At 46.4% G+C, this 24,420-nt stretch overlaps 1 protein-coding gene across 1 annotated transcript in view; it reads left to right on the top strand.

Annotated features, from left to right (window-relative positions):
- Window positions 1–3,475: 3,475 nt before the first annotated feature.
- The window catches only part of LOC139047104 (ATP-binding cassette sub-family C member 2-like), a 628,131-nt gene continuing 607,186 nt past the window's right edge, over window positions 3,476–24,420 (top strand). The window contains exon 1 of the mRNA XM_070521066.1: window positions 3,476–3,648. The gene's annotated coding sequence lies outside the window, so the exon portion shown is untranslated. The remainder of the gene's footprint in view (window positions 3,649–24,420) is intronic.

The raw sequence follows: 24,420 nt of genomic DNA, 5'->3' as shown, positions 1-24,420 counted from the left end.
AAATGAGCGCGAATTGTGCAGGTGCTATGAGCAACATTTTTTTCGATAATAGCGACACCGACTGGGCGCATTTCTGGCCTTTCCTGTCAGTGCCACAGAGTGTCACGTGCTTTGCGCGCAAGTTGGTACCGATAACGGCTTATGATCCTACACTATTTTCCTTTCTAACGTAATCACAGTCATAACCTGTCCTAGCGCATTTTTAAACACTGTCACAAATTACCTCACGCTGGAATAAAAAAGTGGCATTCAATGTTTCGTGTATATAACCACCCCTTATGTAATACCCCTTGAATGGGGAATTTAAGGAAATGAAATACCTCGCAACCACATCGGGAAGTAAGTGGTAAAGTAAATGTTGCAACATAACTACTTGTTGGCCTAGTTGGTGCTTGCTAAAAGACATGTTTTTGCCGCAAGTTAACACACACAAAAGGAAGGCACATAAAAACAACACGGGCGGCACTTCCAACTGAGTTAATTTGGGCTACGGATACACACATACACGCATGCTCACTATATAGAAAATGAAGGTAGAAATTGCATTAGTGATACATCTATCGTGCTCTATAAATCGGAAACTGGATTCTTTGACCGCTGGGTAACGTAGATCTGTGAACAGTTAGCGCATGCATGTATGAGTATGTATATTAATGGGTCACAGCCCAAATTAATTCAGCTGGAAGTGCCGCCCGTGTTGTCTTTATGTGTCTTCCTTTTGTGTGTGTTCAGTTGCGGCAAAAACATGTATTTTAGCAAGAAATGTGCATATATAAAGTGCAGCTGGTTGTGGCCTGCTCCGGACCACCGTCAGTCACGCTCCTCGAAGAGGAAGGAGATGTGTCGAGTGAGCTCCGGAAGAACAGTTTCCAATGTGGCGAAGCTGGTTTAAATAATGTGTTTGGGGCCTCAAGCAGATGCGCTGCAATGATAAGGAATTTCTCTTGGATTTACTACTAAATAATAATGCCTTCATTTTTCATCCCAAGGATGTGGGAGGAGGACAGAAAAAGCTAGATATCCGGCTTGACGGGCTCTCGCCTCCCCGATACAAATACATGATGTTCAGAAAAAAAAAAGGCAATCAATATGAGCATATGAGTACAGACAAAAACGAATATCACAATGCACAAACAAATGACAATTTTTACACAAATCTACAATTCCAAAAAACAGAGCGAGGTGCATAATATCATGTCGTACATTTCAAACAGAAAGTGCCACCCTTTCGCGTATAACTGAAACAAGATGACGCAAATCTTTTAGCCGGGTGCATTGGAGATTTAAATTGTAATGTTGGCACAGGTTTAAAAGATATGGAAGAGTGTTTCTGAGCATATGTTGTCCGTAACCTGTTCTAAATTAATGTGTGTACCAAATATCGGTGTTTCTGGTCGCGTAAGTGAAATTTCTTTTCTGCAGTGATGCCAGTTGTGCAATATACGAGACGTTTTTTGACCTCGGTAATGTATTTAGAGATAGGCGGTATGCGTACAGATCATGAATCGGCATTATGTAGTCTTTCATAAAGAGCGGTCGAAATGAGTGGTCATATGCTACATTGTATACTGTCACGTAGTGGTGACGTTAAAGAACACAGCAAATACTGTGAAAGACAAAACACTTTTATTGGGCAAACCTGGGCCCACAAAACCGGCTACAGTTATAACACAACGATAGGGGCGAACACGGTTGGCGATCGTCGAAAATATGATCAGAGGGTCCAGCGCGTTGGCTTATATACAGCAGTCGTCGAATGTTCCAGACTAATCGTTGGGACCCGCGTGCCTTCCACAAAGTTCTACACCATTCGTGTCAGGCGATGAAATCAGATAACACGAGGTTCGGCGACAACAGGCAGCCGGGTAGAAGCATCGGTAACTTTCCAGAAACGTCGGATACATGCAGGCGCGTTCCGCGCTGTGCGATTACAGTTGTTAAGCGGCGAAACGTGGTCGCCCGATAAAGGTAAGTACACGTGTCAATATTATTCTGAGCATTCTTTTCTGCTGAACGTGTAATTTTCGTAGATTCATGAGGGATGTCTTCGCCCCCAGACCAAATGACAATAATTTAGATGGGAACAGTACAATGAATTGTGAAGTAGCAATTTCACTTTTATAAGGAGGAGGTGCTTATGAGTATAAATTGATCCAATGACACGTGACAGTTTAGATGTTACGTAATTTGTGTGGTCATCCCATGTCATTTTCTTATTGAAAAGTACACCTAGTACTTTAAAGGAACTTACTGTCTCTATTTTAAAATTATTAGGAATGATATCATCGTTAATATGAACATCCTTGTTTTTTGGAGCGTAAATAATGGCCTTTGTATTGGAAGTGTTAATTTTTAGAGCGTTATATTTTGTCCACATCTCAAGCTGCCTTAGTGCTGTATTTGCTTTCATGACCACGTTCGAGGCAGACGAGGCTGAAAAGAATAAGCTGGTGTCATCAGAATATATGACCATTTTATTTCTGTTTATTTGTGTTATGTCGTTCATGTATATATTAAAAAGAAACGGGCCCATAATGCTGCCTTGCGGTACGCCGGAAGAGAGAGTTTTAACATTGGATCGGTGGCCGTTTATATCAACATACTGTTGTCGACTTCCGAGATAGCTGCTCAAAAGCACCAATGACGTTCCTCGAAAGCCATATACTTGAAGCTTTTTTAAAAGTAACTTGTGGTTCCAGGGGAGAAAAGCCTTCGAAAAATCTACATATATTCCTAATGCTAGATTCCTGTCATCAGGAATATATTACAATGTATTCTTTTTGTTCTAAGAGAGCGAGTTCAGCGGACCGGTTTTTCCGAAAACAAAATTGTGAAGGTGTCACTATATCATGCTTACTACAGAAGTTATTCATTTGGGTCAAAATTACTTTCTCCAGCCCTTTCGAGAAAACAGGTAATATTGACAAAGGCCGATAATTAGCAAAGTCATTCTTGTCACCTTTCTTATAAACAACTGCTACTCTTGCAATCTGCATTTGCTGAGGAAAGACCATCACGACCAAATCACGACTGAATCCTTGTTGTAAGGTCTCTCGATTTCTAATCTTTTTATGTCTCTTAGGAAGCATTCAGCAAGGGCAGAAAGCAAGCTTCTGACCGTAAAACAGGCCATTCGCGGCGTTTTAGAACAGTGCTGTGTTAATGGGGACGCTCGCCTCGCGCGCTGTGTACGTTTCCATACTTGCACACGGTAGGCCAAGTGGGACCTTAGTAGCGGCCCACGTGTCACCAGTGCGGGGCAAATAAGCGCTGTTCAAGGTTCCGGAAGGAAAAAAAAAAGTAGAGAAAACATACACGTCCCCCTCCTCGTCCTTTGACGCAGCTGTTCGAACGTTGCAGCCACGCGAAAAACAAGCCACGCACGTTAGTTGGAACCGGCGGATGTTAGACCCCAGTTGCGCAGTTACAACTTTCGTTGACTCTGTGGAAGCAGTTGAACAAAGCAGTGCAGAGAAGCAGCACGGCGACACTTGAAAAGTAGGGTGTAACGTTATCACAAGACGGTTACTCCCAACACTACCACTCCCTGACCTGAAGATAGTGACGACGAAGAGCGAGCGTGCACCCTTGCAACATCGTTTGCAGCTATTATTCGACGACATTCCTGCACGCTCTTTTCGATTAGCGGTAAGAACATTTCATTCCTCTCTTCAGTTTCCGCTGAAGTTGTGCTGTTCGACCTGGCGAATTATTTGCTTCATATGTTAACCGGGCTGCATAAACTATCATCGCACCTGAATTCCCTGTCCTGATCGCTACAGTTATTCACAGGAAGTACTTTATTATGCCTGCGGGACGCTTTGGAGTAAAAGAAAACGCAACAAAAACGGTCTGCCAGCGCGCCCTTCAAGAAAGCGCGTCAAACGTCGTGTGTTTCGAAATATTTTTATCTGACGTGTCCCTTCTTTTGTATGTTTATTTTATTTGCGTTGATGATATAAAACAATTTAGCTGCATTTTTCAATACCAGCACCGATTCTTTCCAGATATATATTTGTGTAGCAAGCAGGTGCCAGCTACCAACTTAAGCTGCTTACAGTTCAAAATTTCAATAAAAATTTTGCTTTAAAATTCGCAACTTGTCTTTAGATTTAATTATGTAACCTAACTATTTCGCAGGCATTGTGGTTGTCAGCAAAAAAAAAAGAAGAAACGCTTCCGAAGGTTTTCATCCTTGCAGCGCCTTCAGTGGAGCAGTTAATGTTTGCTGACAACTCCGTCAGCCAAAGGTGCACACACGTTTAAATACCTATTCACGCATTTCTCAGGTATAGGTGACTCCACGGAGAGTGAAAATGTCAAAAAACGTAAACAATTGTCTTTCATAACTCTAATCGGCACATAATATTGTTGCAAGAAGAAAGCAGGCCCACGAGTGTAAAATAATGTATATTTACAACTGAGGTTAATGGCGTTCAGACAACCACCAGACTTCGTCTTCCTCTAGTCCAATTCAACTTCTTCCTTCCCTTCGCCGTAACATCACCCTCCCGCCGGGGTAGCTCCGTCCCGGTGCAAGTTATAGAGCCTCATTTAATGGGGGGGGGGGGGACATAGGGCTTGAACCTGGCGACGTGAACAACATCACTGGTTACGTTGGGAGGCACTGAAGGCTGACCGACTGGGGCGATCTCGTAGGTCACGTCGGACAGTTGGCGTAGGATCTGGTACGGACCAGAATAACGGGAAAGTAGTTTTTCCGACAAGCCGACGTGACGTGAAGGCGTCCAAAGAAGGACAAGTGAACCAGGTGAAAAATTGTGGTCTCGGTGCCGAAGGTCGTAGCGTCGCTTTTGAGAAGCTTGCGAGACTGTGAGGCGATGGCTGGCGACCTTTCGGGCCTGGATGGCTAAGTCAATAGCATCGCGAGCGTAACCAGTGCTCGGTGACTCGGAAGGTAGCAACGTGTCAAAGGGCAAGGTGGGGTCGCGGCCATACTACAGATAAAATGGTGAAAATCCGGCAGTGTCATGACGAGACGAGTTGCATGCGAAAGTGGTGTATGGTAAAGCGACGTCCCAGTCGCGGTGATCGTCGGAAACGTACATGGCCAGCATTTCAGTTAGCGTGCGGTTGAGTCGCTCGGTGAGGCCGTTCGTTTGAGGGTGGTACGCGGTAGCAATCTGGTGTTCTGTAGAACAGGAGCGGAGCAAATCATCGACGACCTTCGATAGAAAGTAACTGCCGCGATCCGTCAGTAACTGGCGAGGGGCGCCGTGGTGCAGGATGACGTCGTATAGTAAGAAGTCGGTGACATCTTTAGCGCAGCTCGTTGGTAGCGCTCGTGCGATGGCGTATCTCGTGGCATAATCGGTTGCTACATCAATCCATTTGTTTCCTTTGATGGAAATTGGAAACGGGCCAAGGAGGTCTAGGCCCACCCGGAAGAAGGGCTCTGTAGGGATATCAATTGGTTGCAGCAAACCAGCGGGAGGCATAGCAGGAGTCTTCCGCGCTGACACAGGTTGCAAGAAGCGACATAACGGCGCACAGAGCGATAAATGCCGGGTCAGAAGAAGCGTCGCCACCGGCGGTCGTATGTACGAGTGATTCCCAGATGTCCAGCAGTAGGAACGTCATGAAATTGCTGGGGCACGGCTAGTAGAAGGTGCTTGGGAACGACTAGGAGGAGCTTGGGGATGTCAGGACGAACGCTACGACGGTATAAAGTCCCATCGCGCAAGGTGAACATCCGGAGGGACGGGTGACTGGGCGAGGAGCTTAGGCGTTCCATGAGTGTTCGAAGAACAGGATCTTTGCACTGCTCGTCGAAAATATGGAGGAAGCCGGAGAGGGATAGAACACTGATGTCCGTGTCTGCATCGGTATCGTCCTGTTGATCCACGGGATTGCGGGACAGGCAGTCAGCGTCTTTATGTAGGCGCCCTGATTTACACATAATAGAAAATGTATATGCTTGTAGACGCAAGGCCCAACGTGCTAGTCGTCCAGTTGGGTCCTTCAAAGAGGAGAGCCAGCAGAGGGCGTGATGATCGGTTACGACGCAGAAGCTCCGAAAGAAAAGGTACGGCCGAAATTTCGCGACCGCCAATACGAGCACGAGACATTCTCTCTCAGTAATGGAGTAATTTCGCTCGGGCGTGTAAAGAAGGCGGCTAGCGTTAGCGATGACACGGTCTTGGCCCTGTTGACGCTGAGCGAGGACAGCGCCGATGCCATGACCACTCGCGTAAGTTTGTACTTCAGTGGGCGCAGAAGGGTCAAAGTGTGACAGAATTGGGGAAGTTGTAAGCCGCTCAATCAGGGTAGAGAAGGCTGTTTCCTGCAGTGGTCCCCAAGAGAAAGAGATGTCTTTCTTAAGAATGTCAGTGAGAGGGTGAGCCATGTCAGCAAAATTTTTCACAAAACGCCGGAAATAGGAGCATAAACCCAAAAAACTACGGACATCGATTGTTGAACAAGGTACAGGAAAATTTCGTACGGCATGAACTTTCTGTGGATCAGGTTGGATTCTGGTGGCGTTTACAAGATGGCGGAGCATGTTAATTTCACGGCGACCGAAATGGCACTTCGAGGAGTTTAGCCGAAGGCCAGCCCTGTGAAACACGGAAAGTACGGTTGTGAGATGCCGCAGATGGCTCTCGAAGTTCGGCGAAAACACAGTCACAACGTCGAGGTAACAGAGGCATGTAGACCACTTCAAGCCGTGCAAGAGAGAGTCCATCATGCTCTCGAATGTAGCTGGCGCATTGCATAATCCAAAGGGCATGACTTTAAATTGGTAGAGACCATCCGGTGTGACGAAGGCGGTTTTCTCACGGTCCATTTCATCGACGCTAATCTGCCAATAGCCGGAGCGAAGGTCAATTAATGAAAAGTATTCGGATCCTTGAAGGCAGTCAAGAGCGTCATCAATGCGAGGCAGGGGATAAACATCCTTCTTTGTTATCCTGTTGAAGTGACGGTAGTTAACGCCGAAGCGCCACGAGTTGTCTTTTTTCTTTACTACGACAACCGGTGATGTCCACGGGCTACTGGAAGGTTCAATGATGTCCTTGTCCATCATCCTGTCTACCTCTTTCTGTATGATGACCCTTTCTGTCGCGGAGACAGGATATGGCCGCATATGAATGGGGCTGGCGTCCCCGGTGTTGATGCGATGCGTGACAACAGATGTCTGGCCAAGTGGACGGTCGTCCAAATCAAAGATGTCCCGATAAGATGACAGGAGATGACGAAGAGCTGCTGTTTGCTCGGAAGGAAGGTCAGGGGCGATCATCTTAGAAACATCGTCCGCAGACGTCGAGTACAGAGGAGAGGATAACAAAGGCCGGTGGTACTGAGGAAGGACTGAGAGGTCAAAGAAGAAACCTCAAATTCTTCCAAAGGAGTGACATGTGCTATGGCGATACTGTGTGGGAGCACATGCACCGAAAATTCAAAATTGAGGATGGGCACGCGAGTGCAGTTTTCGCGGATCCGGTTAAGGTGCTTGGCAGGGCAATATTGCGCGACAAAACCACGTCAGGAAGTGGTGACACGGCGTACTCGCCATCAGGTACGGGAGGACAGGGCGTCAGGAGGACATTTGTAGCCCCTTGTGGAGACAGCCTTGCAAACTCGGCAGAACATAAGTGGTGTGAAGCACAAGTTGTTGCGTCGGCAGGAAGCGGCAGATCCAACGGCACAACACATGCGGAGCAGTCAATTTGGGCAGAGTGTTTTGAAAGGAAGTCGGGGCCGAGAATTAGGTCATGCGGACAGTGTTCAAGGGCGATAATAGAACATATAATGGCGCCCAATGGTCACACGTGCTGTGCACATTCGAAGGACAGGTGAAGTGCTCCCATCGGCGACTCGCACAGTGCCCCGTATGGCGGGTGTCAGAACCTTTTTGAGCCTTCGGCGGAGAGCAGCGCTCATAACTGAAAGCTGCGCTCCTGTGTCAACGAGAGATCTAACAGGAACGCCATCAACTTCAATGCCCAGTAGGTTTCCACATGTAGGCAGGGTCAACAGAGGATTTGAGGGCCGGGTCGGAGTTTCAGCTTCACTTCCGGGAGCTGCACCCCCTAGTTTCCCGAAGCGAAGCGACCGGTTGCAGAAGGGGAGGAAGAGCGGTCAACGAGAGGCGAACGGGACCTACGACCTTGCGGAGACGGGTGAGCGGCTGGATCTTGGTGGAGCACTGTCGGCGTTGTTGTTCCTAGTCAGCGTATAGGGCGAGAAAGTACGATTGTCCGGTACTTGGCGGTTGTGACTCGGAGACGACCACCGAGGAGGCGACGACCAGTGGTTGCGGCAATGACGGGCGATGTGTCCAATACCGGAACAATTAAAGCAGATGGGTTTATCATCCGCTGTGCGCCAGTCAGGTGGATTGCAACGGGGTGGAGGAAAGCTTTGCGTCTGGGAGCGAGCAGCCGGAGAAATCTGGTAGGTGTTTGTATGGCGGAGGGAGCAGAGAGATGGAATCGCCAAACTTGCTGTTTCCTCCCGAACGACCGCTTGTATAAGGGAGATAGCGGGCACGCTTTCCCGACTGTAGGGACGAACTGGAGCCGGAGCCATGACCTCAAGCTTACGGCGAACGATGCGCGTGATATCTTCCGGTCCTGCAGGCTGACCGAACCGCGGCGGGTCTTCGCAAGAAGATGTCGTGGTGGTATTGGGCAATCGGTCGAAAGTTTGAGCGACGTGGCGGCCCTTCGCTTGTTCGAAGCGCCGGCACTCCTTTACACTTGCATCCACAGTGGCACAATCCTTACACATCAGGAGATTGAAGGCATCATCTGCAATACCTTTCAGTATGTGGCCAATCTTGTCTGCCTCGGTCATGTTGTTATCAGCCTTGCGACAGAGGGCCAGGACATCCTGTATGTGCATGATATAGAATTCTGTGGACGTCTGAGCGCGGCACGCAAGTTCTTTTTTTTTTTTTGCTGCCACCTGACGACCGACAGGTCTGCCAAACAAGTCTCGCATTTTTTCTTTGCAGACATCCCAGCTCGTTAGGTCAGCTTAGTGTGTGTCGTACCATTGCTTCGCAGTTCCTTTTAGATAAAATATCACGTTTGCTGGCATCATTGTTGGATCCCACCTGTTGTTGTCGCACACTCACTCGTACATCGTAAGCCAGTCCTCGACGTCGGCGTTGTCCGTGCCACAAAATGTCCCTGGGTCCCGCGGATGAGTGAGGATGACCGTTGGCACGGGATGCTGAGGCGTTGTCGCTTGTGGTGGTTGATTTGCCATTGTGGCGGCAGGTAGATGACGTCCGCTGCGAAGTTCCGTGTTTGTACCCTGCAGCTGCCACCAAAATGTTGCAGGAAGAAAGCAGGCCCACGAGTGTAAAATAATGTATATTTACAACTGAGGTTAATGGCGTTCAGACAACTGCCAGACTTCGTCTTCCTCTAGTCCAATTCAACTTCTTCCTTTCCTTCACCGTAACAATATGAAGCAAACATTGGTGTCAGAATGTTTCCATGAAACGCCATGTAGCCGTCACAAGCACAGTACACTTGACTATTTCGCGTGTTGTGTGGAACTGCTTACACTTAGTTCTCTAATAAACGGTGATTCACTCACTAAGTGTGTTCTAAGACCAAGCGCATCTTAAAACTTCTTACTTGCATGCACATTGATAGTAAGTAGCTTTTATTTACGCTCGTCATTTCGACTGCAAGCAGAATACAGCAGATATAAGCTGGTTGTTGTCACACCTCACACCATAATCACATATACGCACAAAAAAGTGAGTAAGAAGACTCTGTTTGGACGCAACAGCAACGTGTGGAGCCAACCCTTCATAAGTAACCTCTAAAAGCAATCAAAATAGCACGGGTAATCGCCAGTTGGTATTTCCTGTGCACCGAATACCCCTACTTTTATTACGCGCTTTGTCGAATATTAATTTACGAATATTAATTTGCGAAGCTCCTGTGATACAGTTTTTCAGAAGCAACTAAAACTGTAAAGAGCACTACTTTAAGCAAAATCTCTAGGAGTCTATTTAACGAGTGACTTGAAGTGGACTAGGTACTTTCACCACATCAAAGTTAGGGCTGCACGTGTTTTGGGTTTTTTTAGACGAAATTTCAGCGAACTTCCATTTCACTTAAAAGAACAACTGTATTTCACTCATGTGCGCATGTTAGAGCACGCATGCGTTTGCTGAGATCCGTATACCAAAGAGCTGGCCGATACGCTTGAAAAAATACAAAATAGGGCAGTGCGATTCGTTCTAGGTAATTGGGATCAGCAACTTAGTATGAGAAAAACCAAAAGTTAACTTAAATGGGAAGACTTGAAAGATCGTAGACGAAGCCTCAGGTTGAAATTTTTCCATAATATCTACCATTCTAAAACTGGAATCGATAAGGAGAAGTACAGTGCTCACGGAATGAAACGCGTCAATTTGGGGCTAAGTAATGCGCATACTTTCGTTTCAACCGGCTGGAGTTCGTGTCACATCGACGTAATTCTGGCGCGTACACTTACATCGAGGTCCTCGTCACCTTTGGTGACCAAATTATTAGCGACATGACATGGTGCTCCCGCGTACCTCGCACATATGTAGGGTTCTACTAAATGCTCCGTGTCCCATTTCATTCCGTGAGCACTGTACATCCAAGAGCCATCCTATATATTCCAAAGAAGCGACAACAGTCTCAAAGTAAACGAATTTTATGCGAAGCATATTACGAGAGCTCAACCCAGCTCCTCGGGCGCGGCGGTGTCGCCTTCAATACCACGTGACACCGTGACGTCACGACAGACGAGAAACGGGGCTCCAACTCGCGCCGTCGCTCGCGGCGTCGCGACGGTATATAAGCAGCTGCGCTTGCCTCTGCTAGACACTCACGAGGTGAGATGCCTCCTGGAGACAGAGCTGCTCGTTGGAATGAGAAGCGAAGGTTGCGGCGTGCTACAGAGACTGTTTCTAGGTGGCTTTGGCTCAACTCTTGCAAGATGGGCTGCGTGGGAATCGAACCAGGGTCTCCGGAGTGTGAGACGGAGACGCTACCACTGAGCCACGAGTACGATGCTTCAAAGCGGTACAAAAGCGCCTCTAGTGAATGCGGTGTTGCCTTAGAAACGAGCTGTTTCTAAGGCTCAGGCGTGCGTCGCTTGCTCAGGCGCACATTTCGTTGCCGCGCCGAACGCTGCGGTGCTCGACGCTCACCGCGTCCCACGCGGGGCGCGTAGTCGCTGCGCCGTAGCCCATTGTCTTACACCCCTTGGCGGGTCGACGGGAACGCTGTCGCGTTCCACTCTTGAAGGCGAAGCAGAGTAACGCATGAGTTGTTTATTCGTCTAGCCGAACCAAATATAGGCAAGCAACAGCAGTTTACCAGGCTAAACAGTGGTTCAACAACTAAAATGAAGGCTAGTATGCTTCGCATCCTGGGCCTAACCTTAGCTAAGCCACAGCCATTTTTTTCTTTAAAGGTGGCGTCTGGGCTATTAATTTTTTGTTAGCGGTATAATAGAGCGGAAAGATCTTCCGCCCATGATTGTATCCATTGTGTCAAATGATGAATTGCACCGCGCTTTGAGTGATTACTTTCTTTATTGGTGTCGAATAAGGTGCTTAATTTACGTATCCCCCTGCTGGGTAATGCCTGCAAAGGCGAAACAGGTATGAAATAAACAAATAAAATAAAATAAAGTTTGAGAACAAACTGAAGCAAACAAACACGCCAGGGAAACTGACATGGTGGAACAAACACTAACTAGCCCAGGAAAGCATCCTGCTTGTTTAAAGGGAGACTGAGTAGTTCGAATAACCTGGCGTGCCTGTGTACACAACAAAAAAGAAAAGAACACTTTAGAGGACAACGACACGTTCTAGCCGGGAAGTTTCGCGCTCAGTTTCGTGTTTTAAGTGGTCGGAGTTGACGTGCTTTGGAAGTTCTGCCGGATGCGTTCAGTTTGCATAGTCTTGGGAAGACTCGCATCTGGAACAAATATTGAAGGCACAGCTGAGGATTTTCGGCTCATCCCCTATGTTCTCGCTTATACGGAACCAAATTCCAGGACAGCTGTCATTTGTTGCTACAAAGAAGGGCACCTTTCTTTAAAGCAAAGGGCATCAACTCTGTTTACAAAATAAAGCTGCCGGGGCGTGCTTTCTTGGCATATGAAGCAAAGGTTGATGGCCGCGCAGCATTTTCACTGATATAACAGGTGAAGCTGGCCCTACAGGCACCTTCAGTGATCGGCTGTTGGGCCAAGTGTGCATCAGGCATCAGTGGCTTATAACATACCGTATCTAGAAATGAAATTAATTATATCAAGTGGAGGATTATGGCGACGAGCTCTGTGAGAGCTATACACCACTTCTAGAGCCCTTAAATTATAGTTTTATTCTGTGTAAACAGCTATTGTGAATCAATTTTCGTACATACTCATTCTTCTAGTTCCGAACATCTTAATAATGTAGACCAAACAAGCTTTGAGTCTCAGGACTAAGGACCAATGAAGATTCTCTGTCATTTTCTCTGGCAGAGTCTCGCGGGTTGCATAGAGGTAACAGCTTTGCGATGAAGGTGTCTTAATTATACTGTGTGTGCTAGCTCGCGTTAACCAAGGTGTTCAAAGAAAGAAGTTCGGCTGCATGTTACACTCCTGTAACACTTGAAGGCGAAAGCTTGCTGCACACGTTGTAATGCATAAAGCTATACGGTCGGAGGGATAAGACATCTTGCAAGAGAGAAAGAGCTGCAATGTAGGGTTCTTTCGTTCTTTCTTTCGTTTTCTCTGTCTTTCCGTCTTTCTTTTTTTGCCTTTTTTATTTTATGTTTGGTTCTTTATTCCTTTAGGTCCTGCTTTAGGTCTTTCAGTGTTCCCTCCAATCTTTCTTCCCTTCGTTTCATTATTCATAGTAATTGATATTTCGTTTCCTCATAGGGGTATGAGCCTTTCCTGATGATTATATTTTCTTGCACCAGTGATTGCGCAACTGGGCTAGACTGGGCTGCGCAACTGCGCAGGATTGGCTGGCTTGACTGGCTGGATTGACTGGATTGGCTGGCTGGATTGACTGGCTGCGCAACTGCGCAGGATTGCGCAACTGCGCAACTGGGCTTTAAGGCTTTCGCCTTAAAGTTTAAAAGCCCAATGCAAAATAAAATTCCAGGACCTACGGTACCCGGTCGTCCGAGGTCGGAAGACCGAATAACGTATAGGTCCTGTTATCCCAATTTGCACCACGAATTTTACGCCTATTTTTTCCTTTGGACTGCTTGGCTGACCTTAGGTAGGGTGCACTATATATCATGTTGCGTGCAGTTTTCTCTCCTTCTGAATGAAATTATAGCAGCTTTACACTGTCCACGAGAAGTTTATTCCATGTATATGATATTACTCATTCAATGAAAGAACGCCAGGGGGTCGGTGCGTAGGGATACGCGTCGCATGGGCTCCCCTGCAATAATCATTTCCCACCGTTTTGGAGCCCAGCTCATAGGCGTCCGTTCCTGGATAGAGCGCCAGCATCGGCGCAACCACGCCAACGCACGCGTGCCTCTGCTCACGTGTCTGTCGTCGGCTTCTACCACAGCTGGCTCCAATGGTGTTCATCATGCCAGCGTTCCCATACCTGTCCTCCCTCTGCGTAGGCGCTGGCGGCACTGGCCTACTGCCAGACAGTGCGGTGATTTCGCTGCGAAATTATTTGCCTCAATACTCGCGTGTTTGTCGCTGTCTTTTTCCACAGCTGGCTCCTCGCGCGCTGCCAGCATGACTTTGGGACACATCCAAGACACTTTCAAGGCATCCTCACTAGAGCGCGACGTGTGAGACCTAGGCTATTTCAGCTCATTGCGCTGCCAACGGCGCCCACCAGAGTCAACAACAGCGTTACCAGAGACATGAACCCCGCACTCACACTTACGCGCAATGTCAGGGGCACGACTTGGGTGAACCTAGACGAAACTGTACAACGATCGCAACATTATTAAGGTTTCAATACAATCATCTAAGATTCGCCGAGAGGTCGAGGGCGACGTGGTACTGACGCTTTGGACAACTTCCTGGAAGCGCTCGCTCCCGGAGCACCCTCCGGACGTTTTCAAAGGCTGGGCAGACTGGGTTCGCGACTCGCGCAAGGGAAACACGAAACGTTAGACGCACGATAGAGGCACCGGTGGTCCATCTGTACCTGCTTCACCTCTCGGAGGCCAGACGAAGCACGCTAGAAAGATGGCAGAGGCAGGCGAATGCCTACAGGCGAATAGCCTCTGTGTCGGAACAGGCAAGAAGTACGCGGCAAAACTTGTCGTAGATGGTTGGATAACGCTTTTGGGCCCTTCAACGTGCCCTGGGCACCGTCCATACTTGGACGCTACTCAGCAGCATGCTGGAAACTGAGAACACAAAATTAGGCATGAACAGAAGTCTTCAATACATTGCAGATTCCTTTCCAGAGATGTATGGAGAATTGCTACAGGTGCTCAAATACCGCTACATCGGCAGCGCCTTGCACCTTAAAATGCAGGGGTCCCGAGGGCATCGAACTCGACGCTCCAATAACGGTGCAAGACGTATACGCGGCGGCAAAGGCGGCCAACCAAAACTTGGCCCCGCGATCGGACCACTAATGAATGCAATGGCTAGGAACCTCAGCGACGAGACTCTGGATCGGATTACGACGATAGAAGGCCAAGAGCATAACCGTCCCCAAACCGGCAAAATTTCCAGCTATCGGAAGTATGTGACCCACCTCGTTCACATCTTGTATTGCAGGGTTTTCGACAGAGTGGTGCACATCCGACTCCAAAGCCACATTGACAAGAAAAAATTATTTTCCGCCACGGGGATTGGATTCCGACTCGGGCCCTCGACCCCATGACGCCTTCCTCTTGATAAGGGAGGATGTGCTGAGTCCAGTCCGCGTGGGAAGCGAAAAGCTCATAATGGGCCCAAGGCCTCGATCGGACCTTCGCCAACATTTCACACGAGGTCATCCTCTCTGAACTGCGCGACATGAGCTGTGGCGAACGGGTCTTCAACTACCTTAAGTCCTTCCTTTCTGGTAAGACGACGACTATTGGTATTGAGCAGATGAGGTCGGACCCTTTCCTGCATCAGAATCAGAATCAGAATCGGTTTTTATTGAGATTATTAGAATGATTACAAGTTGTCAATTTTCAGGAGGAGGTCCCGGAGTCAAAGACTACAATGGCACCTCCTTTACAAAGTAAACGTAATAAAACAAAAGTATAGCAGTTTTGAACAAATTGTTAAAAAATGACAGGTTTTAGTATAAATACCATGATTGAAGAATTACATATGCATAAATGTAATGAAAAAAAGTACTGTACCACAATCTCGTTGATAACTGATGAAGTAACTGCGTAGATGACGTGACGAACACAGTAGAATTTGTTAACTCGAATTTATATGTGAGTCAGAAAAAGAAACCTAATGGTATGGCAATGAAAATGAAATGAAGGCACCCTGAAAGAATGGTTGTGAGTATGGACTAGGCATCAGTATTCGACAGAATGGAATCTTTTAGTTGTTTCTTGAATTCGTGAATTTTAAGTGTTTTTACGTAAATTTGTAGTGTGTTCCAGAATGCGATAGATGAAAAATGGACTCTCTGTTTGCCATAATTAGTATGTATGTTAGGTAAAATGAAGTTCCTATTTAATGCAAACCTGTCAATATTAGTATTTAATAGACAAGACTGTGGCAATAAGCTATCGCATCGTGTGTAATTGTTTTCACGAAACAAAAAGGTACCTAGAATATATTTAACGAGTTGTGTGACTGTAAGAATGTGATTAGTTCGTAAAAGATATGAGGCGTTCTTGTTATATGGGCTAAATGTAATTATCCTAATAGCCTGATTCTGTAGAATTTGAAATGAGTTTAAATGGGTTACGTAAGTGTTTCCCCAGCAAGTAACGCAGTAATTACTGTGGGAATGATTGAATGAATGAAAAGTATAATGATAGTAATATTTGATGGTCAAATATGTTTCGTGCTTTTAGAAGTACCCTAATCCCGTAGTTAATCTTCTGTTTTAGTTTGGTTATGCGTTCAGTAAATTTAAGATGTTTATCTACTTCTATGCCAAGATAATGGCATGAAATACTTGCAGGGATAGGACTTCCGCCCAATAAGATAGGAGGAATGGAGTGAAGTGTTCGTTGGTGGAAAGTGAATACAACAAATTTTGTTTTAGACGGGTTTATCTGTAGCTGGTTAGTTTGGCACCACTCCAGCCGGCTGTGTAAGTCGCCATTAAGGTTAGATACTAAGGTTGTAATACATTTATTGGAATTAATAATACTAGTATCATCTGCAAAAAGTATACATTTCGAAAAGGACAGGCAGTTAGGCAGATCATTCACGTATAATAAAAATAAAAGCGGGCCCAATATGGAACCCTGGGGCACACCAATATTAGTGAACATGGTTTTAGAATGAACGGCTGAAATGGTTACTACTTGCATTCTGTCTGTGAAGTAATTTTGTATTAACAAGAGCGCTGGGCAGGTGATTCCCAATGATTCAAGCTTACGAAATAAGATGCGCTGATTTATTTTCTCAAACGCTTTGCTTAAATCTACAAACACTGAAGCTGCATAATTCCCTTCATCGATAGCGAGTTTTAGTTGATCGGTTAGAGCAACGAGAGCCAGTTCGGACGAGTAACCCGAGTGAAAGCCGTATTGGAATGGTGAGAGAATGTTAAATTTTGTAAGGTAATTAGTTAAACGTTTTTCTATTAGCTGTTCGATTACCTTACTAAAGAATGGTAATACACAGATGGGGCCCAACAAAGGCCCGCAGTAGGGATAGTTCATATCACCTCTGCTTTTCAACATCGCGATGTCTAGGCTATCTCATGCTCTAGACGAGATCCCGCATCTGGGCTACATGACTTACGCAGATGACATTATGCTTTGGGCGACAAAAGGATCGCTAGCGCAAAAGGATGAAACGCTGCAGAGGCCCGCGATGGTTGACTCAGAGTTTGCCAGGAGTAGCGGAGTCTCCTGCGGGCAGGAAAAATGGGAGGCCATCCGCGTGCACAGCCGACGCTACAGAAGTAATGAGAGATAAACCTAAGTGATGACGGTCACGCAATTGCCGAAGTTTCAAAAGCCCGAATCTTGGGCTACTGGATCCAGAGCAATGACAGAACCACACATACGATCGCCACACTACATACAACGTCCAGTCAAAAATTAGAAGTACACATCATAATAAAGACATGAAGGAAGGAGACACCGTCAGAATCGCCCAAGCATTGGTCAACGGCAGCGTAACGTAAAGCTTATCCTATCCCACGTTCATCAAGACTGAAAAGAGACAAGTGGATGCCATCATCAGAAACGCGTACGAAGCAGCCCTAGGGCTGCCGCGTTACACGCCGACAGAGAGAATGCCAGCCCTCGGCTTACGTAAGCCGTAACACAGAGCTAAAGGCAGCGGTATTGACCACGCAGAGGGACCAATCGAGTGGCACATCTGCGGGTAGAACCGTTTTAAACTGGGCGGGCATACCGCCACGTCCGCAGCACCTAGATGAGGTGCTGGTGGACTTGCCAAGAGATACGAGGAAACACATTTCGGTGGCTGCCGAGAAACATGCGTCGATACTTGCACAGAGAAAGAAGAATTGCAAGGGTAGACCGCAAGCAGATGGAATCAGACGTCGATGCGGCCACATACCGCGAAGGTAACGGATACCACGTCTTGACGGCAGTGAAGTAAAAACTCGGTCTGTGAGCAAGCTTATCGATGCTCCGTCAGCGGGGGCCACGGCCGACCGATAATCCTGTTCTCTGGCGATCGGAGAACAGGAGCGCGAGGGAACGTCGTCCGTCATAATTTAAGACTCGCAAGACACGCGCCGCCTCTTTACAGTGGGTCGCGTGCCCTCACTCGCGTTGCGACTACTCAAACCCACGCCAACCTGCCAGCACCGCTCGGTTTGGTGCCCGGGCCACGCCGGGCGAGGAGAGGGCCGAGTGCTAGCTCGCGAACTTTTTGAGCGAGCTGCGGCGGACGGTCTCTTCCCGTCGCCCGCGATCCCATTTCGCGCTACAGAAATTCAGGAAATCCAGCGTTTCGAGCCTAAAAATTATGGTACTCCTCGCAAGTCACTCTTGGGGGAAGACGTTGTCGATCTTAGAGAGATACATGTGTATGTTTATCCGCATTTGCCAAAGCCACAGGCTCTACATCCGACGGTATACCGAAACTCTTGTCTGTGGTCAGGTGGTAAGCCCATACTCTACCATATTTCGGGGGGGGGGGAGGCGAGAGGAAACCCATAAGTCTAGATTATTACCAAGGTAAACCATTACCCCCCCCCTCCCCTCCCTATGGAGTCATGAGAGGTAAAGCACGCCAGCTCTGACACAGAGGAGCAAATGGCGCTTCTGAAGTAAGTTCTGCCGGCAGCCGAGGTCAGTGGAGCCCAGGACTTGGGGCTCCACCTATAGGACCTCCAAGACCATCAGGTCATGGAGACCTGATGGTCTTACTCTCTTTATTAACGCTTCCATCATCGTCATCAGCATCATTCACTAAATATACTTATCTGCTGGAAGTTTTCAAGGAAAGAGTACTTTGACCGCCAACAACTCCTCGTAGCGTTGCTCAGGCTATCTCATTTCCAAGGTTGCTTGTTACTCTCACCTTTACGAAGTTCGGAGAAGAGCGATAGCCTACATACACATCAAGACAACACATTGGAGGAAAATTACAATTGAGCTAACTACGTGGGGCGTGATTTCTTCGCTACTGCTTGATTTCCTTCCGTGAATAAAATTGACGATCTATGCCTTTTTTTCGTATTCTAGCATTGGAAGTTTGCTTCGTCAAAGTAAATTCTGAGAAAAAAAGAAAAGGTGCAGCCACGCTAGAACGCACTCAGGATTATCATTACAAGCCCATCAATGGCAGTTCCTGCGACGATAACTGCTATAATGAAATAGATGGAGCGACACTACTCTTATGTCCCCGCAGCTAAAGCAGAAATATCTAAATGACTGGTTTTGTCATGTGAAAAGCTTGTGCGTTTTGGGAAATCTGAAAAAACCCGGCGCAGCTTGAATTCGCTGTACTGGAACAGCACGCAGCCGCAAAAGGCCTTTGACGTCTCAGTGGCCGCCTTTACCAAAGGCTTTGTTTCCTGCATTTTCAGGATCTCGACGCCACATGAAGCTAGGGCGTCTTTTGCCATCTTCATACTTCTCATGACAACAGAAGCAGCTAACCGACGGAGGGAGAGGAGGAAGAGTATAGAGAGCATACCCAGTGGACTGTCCATCTTAGGCTGTCCATCGGGCTGTCTGGCTTGGCTGGGGCTGGAACGTGAACGAGGCAGGTGTCGGCAGCGTGCTTTCTTCTCGTTCGTACAGCTTCAGCCAATCAGCAGCACCCAAATAAACAGTCGAATAGGTGGACACTTAAACAACTTACACCCAGGCTCGAGCCGATCTGCGATATTCGCAAATGAGCGGTGATCATAAGCTTACGCCCGTGCGACGGACACCGTCAGCTACATCCTACGCGGTTCCCGATTTAAAATTACTGAGAAAAACTAAGAGAAGTGAGTGAACTTGCAACGAAGTGTCCTGTTCCATTTGCTAATCTGTTTCTTTTTGTAATTCTCACTTCTACATGTAAAAGAAATATCAACAACTGCATCTCGTTCTAACAGACGTTAGAATATCAGGCAATCACAAGGGGCACGTATGTTTTTCGATACCGAAGGTAGCACTGGCCTTCAGGAAGTTGTTGTACAAAACTTTAAAAACACTTGTGCTGTTTTCCCGTCCTCCACCTTTCTCGTTCACGCTTGAAGCACCAACAACAGCGTTGGCCAAGTGGCCCGAAATCCCATCTAGTTTCCAGAAGACGTGTTGAGCAGCCCTAATCGAATAACAAGGCCCATTTCCGACATGTCTGTTCGTTTGCGGAGGGCTTGTAATGTTAGTGCGACCTCATCTTTGGTTATCAGGTTAGAGGTCAGCGTGCACGAAGGGGTCCACGGGCGAACTTTCGCCCTAAGCGCTCAAGTAGAGAAACGCTGCAACATCAGGCCAGGGCCGCCCTTGCTTCTGAGCTGTAAACAAGGCTAAATGATGTCCATGTCCCACAGACGTGGCGCTGCGTGGATCCTGTACAGTGGTGCGCTGCCAGATACAAGCTCGTGGTTTTCTTTCATGGGCACGCATGGTGGTAAATGCAAAAACGCTCACTTTATGTGTTTTCGATGCTGTCGGAGAACCTGAGGTCATGAAAATTTATTTGGAGCTATTGGTACTGCGTTTGTAATAGCAAGACTGTGACATTGCGCCATGAGGTATTAACGCGTTAGCATTATTTGTATACTTCACGCAATGTCTTCGGGCTATCTATCTACATCGGTGTGTTTGTATGTACGTCTTTATCCAGTTGTTTTCCCGCCTCTCCTTGGTTCTGTGTAGTCCGTGGTCGAATTGTTAGCGCATTGAGTTGTTGTGCTGAGGTAACAGGGCACGAAACCAGCCATCGGACCGACTTGATCACTGAGCATCTGCCAATGTGTACATACGGGCCGGTCTTCAACGAACTCCTTTCACGCCGACACGAGCCACTGTAGATGCGGGACTCGGTAGGCTCTGCTGTTCGAAGAAACTCTTTGACACTGATTTCGAACACTGAATATGGGCCACTCGGTCATTGCTGGTCTTCAATGAACGTATTTGGCCCCAACATGATTAATTAGGTATGTGGCACTAGGATAGGGCCACTTTACACTGACGAAAAAGATCCCTTAAATTTCTCCGATAATAAGCGGAATCGAACCTACGTGACAAGGATTCCTCAAGCAAAGCAACTCGATGCATTAGCAGGCTGCGCCACAAATACACTGTGCCGCTTTTGAAAGAACACCTTTCACGCCAACGCTTTAGCGAGCCTGTTGTTCTTGGACTAATAATAGCTATGTGCATATGCCTGCACAATGGCTGGCTTTCAAGTGTGACCCCCGGTTTCACTAGACGGATATTCTAGGCAGAAGAAAGGAAATTGCTCTGTTCAAAATTTTTTAGGCGTTTACATGAAGAGAAGTGGCACAGACTGCGTTACTGATGGGAGATATGGCCTTTTCTGTCTTATCTGTTGCCCTGATGATAGTGCCCTGGAGAAAGTAAATTATATCCTTTTATTTCCTGGGGTTATAGGGGACTGTTATGAGTCATTTGTGAGTGTAGTGCCCTTAATGCCTGGTCTCGCTTTTTTTCTGGTTTATTATAGCGCGACACTAATGTCACCTAATGGAGGATATGAAATAAAAAATCCCAGTTTCACCCGAAACGGAAACATCGATTGCGATAGCAAATTGGTAGACAGCAATATGAAGTAAGGACTGTTGTTTTATTCGCCGTATAAACATGATGGCATTGGCTTACTAACTAAATTAACAAACATAGTGTCAGCGCGCACAGGCGAACATGAAGACATTGCACTCGATGACTGCGGAAACTCGTTGTCAAAACGCTGGGGTGCGTAGGCGCGGCAGCAGCAACGAGCGAAGTGGCGTTCGTTCTATCTATCGCTCCAATGCAAACTGGGCGGAGAGAACACAGCACGTCCTTCTACAGATCGCTCACAAATTGGGGTGCGAGGAGACCGCGCGCGGTCGCCAAAATACGCAGTTGCTGCTGGAGTAGGACGCTGGCCGCCTCCCCGCTTTCCTCCATTGTGAGCGTGAGAGTGAGCCGCGATGGTCGCCTCCCCTCACGCGCCTGCACTTGCACATGCTGCCTATGGCGCGCGGCATCGCCTTTGCACTTTACACGGAGCGTGGCAATCTCGCGCTCTTTTCAACATTTTTCGAAAGCATTCTTGACTTTTGTTGCTTACAAAATTAAATAAATATTGTTACAGAGGGATTCCATAATAATGTGTTGATGGTGTGAGGAGCTAGTTTTGAACTCATTTCTTTATTTAAGAAAATGGCTTCAAGAATTATATCAATATGTCCGCGAGTATTACCGCTTCTTTCGAGTATTCTTAATTAATCTATTCTTGATGTGGCTTCTGTTGCTAACTGTGCTGGTACAGTTGATTTCGACATTAGTAATCGGTACATTTACATCTTTGTCGTTTCAGTCGGCGGTTAAAGTGTGTAACTGTGATGTGTGTTCTTAATGGCACATCACTGAGCAAGCTCTCATTTCTTTTCGTGACTGCGTAGTAACTACTCATTGATTGCCTGTTCTTGCTTGTTTCAAGTCTGATAAATCATACAAAATATTCACTAATACGATAGAAATATGTATGGCTAATGTTTTCCGTGGAGTTGTAAAGTTTCTAACGATAAACAACGCAAGCCATGGATAACTCCTAACCATGTGAAGATGATAAAGCGCACTAGTAGGCTCTTAAAACGTTTTATGACGACCCGGGATCTTGCTGACCTAAAGCTATTTCGGTCATAGCTTAACAAATTGAACAATGAATATTTATGGTCAATGTGCGCATTAATAAAGTGTTTTCTAGATAAAAATGAGAGAAATTGCAGATAATATTTTGGAAATAATTGAATGACGACTTTCTAACAAAACGTAAAAGACACGTTCTCGGAAACCATTGACGGTGATGCGGTGTAAGGGGCTGATCTTGTCCACAGATTTATTACATTTCTTACAAGCTTTGTACTTTCTTGTTGCCCTCGAAATTGCTTAATTGAATTTCAATTTTATTGAGCGAATCTGCAGCGTTAATAAACAGACGTTTTATGTACCTCATCTCCACGAACCATGCAAATTATACTGATTTACCTGTAAAGCCAATTAAGCTTGTTGCTGTTTGTTAACTCCATGTTAAGTTCATATAATCAATCATCTTACTGCATCGGCTGGATTCCCAAAGGGAACGAAGACTGCTCAAGTTCGTGTTTATTTTTTTATTTATCTATATATTTATTTATTCATTCATTCATTCATTCATTCATTCATTCATTCATTCATTCATACATTTATTTATTTATTTATTGTAAATACTTTTAAGGCCCGTAGGCGCTACAGAAAGGAGTGGTACATATACACAGAAAAAGAATGCAGAGCAATGAATAAAATATTTGTTAGATGGCGTGCAAAACAGCAGTCCTGAAGCTCGATGAGTCTATAATAGTAGTGACCGATGCGGGGAGGTGGTTCCAGTCATTGCAGGTGCGAGGTAAAAAAGAGTAATAGTACGTGTTCGTGCGACAAGATGGCACGAAAACTTTATGAAGGTGATCACTGCGGGAGTAAAATTAGGAAGGAGGAGTAAGAAGTTTTTCGTTTAATATCGGGTTGTGGTAAATCTTCTGCAAAAGGTAGAGGCAACTGTATGCACGATGTATTGAAAGCCTCGGTATGTTAAGGGTTTGCTTCATGAGTGTTACGCTAGCATGACGAGAGTAATTAGATAGAATAAAGTGGGACGCGCGGTTCTGAACGGCTTCGAGGGAGTGGGTTAGTGATACTTGAGGGGGATCCAAGATGGCCGAGTCATATTCTAATTTTGATCCAACAAGTGTTTTGTAGAGCGTCAGTTTCAAAGATGCAGGAACGGCGTAATAGTTTCTGCGTAGATAGCCTAGCGTGCGATTAGCGTCAGAAGTTATAAATTCAACATGCTTGTGCCATGATACATTGTAAGTGATGTAAAGGCCGAGATACTTGTAAAAATTGTCTTGACAGAGGGGAGCGCTATTCAGAAAATGCATGCGTGTGCCAGTATTGTTAGAGCGGCGTGATATGCGCCTATATTTACATTTATTTACGTTTAGTTTCATGTTCCCCGCATTGCACCATATAGATAAATTGTTAAGGTCGTTTTGTGGTTAAGTGGAATCGGCGGGGTCACTAATCTTATGATATATTTCACAGTCATCAGCAAATAGGTTAATTGAAGACGATTTCACGCAGTCAGGGAGATCGTTAACATAAGTTAGAAAGAGCAGAGGCCCGAGGACGGATCCCTGCGGGACCCGTGATGTCACCGATGAAAAAGCAGAGGAAGCGTTATTGGCAGTTACGTACTGAGTTCGATTGGAGAGGTAGTCCTTAATCCAGGCTAGTACTAAAGGATCAATGCTAAGCTGATCGAGTTTAGGGTTTAGTAGATCGTGCGTTACGGTATCAAAGGCCTTAGCATAGTCCAAGAAAATACAGTCAACGTCAAAGTTATTGTCAGATGCAGCAAAAAGATCATTAGTAAAGCAAGCTAGTTGGGTTTCGCACGAGTACATTTTTTTCAAGCCATGTTGACAAGAATGAAGGCATAAATTGGTTTCCAAAAATTGAAAAAGGTGGGAGTAAATGATGTGTTCAAAAAGTTTGCATGGGATGCTTCTCTATGGAATGGGGCGGTAGGTCTCGGGAGCATGCGCATTGCATGACTTTGGGACTGGAACCACCTTTCCTTTCT

Source organism: Dermacentor albipictus, chromosome 6 (assembly GCF_038994185.2).
Source record: "Dermacentor albipictus isolate Rhodes 1998 colony chromosome 6, USDA_Dalb.pri_finalv2, whole genome shotgun sequence".
In the NCBI taxonomy this organism is placed as follows: Eukaryota; Metazoa; Arthropoda; class Arachnida; order Ixodida; family Ixodidae; genus Dermacentor; species Dermacentor albipictus.
The sequence above is the reverse complement of the archived record's forward strand: the minus strand, read 5'-3'. Positions and strand labels throughout refer to the sequence as shown.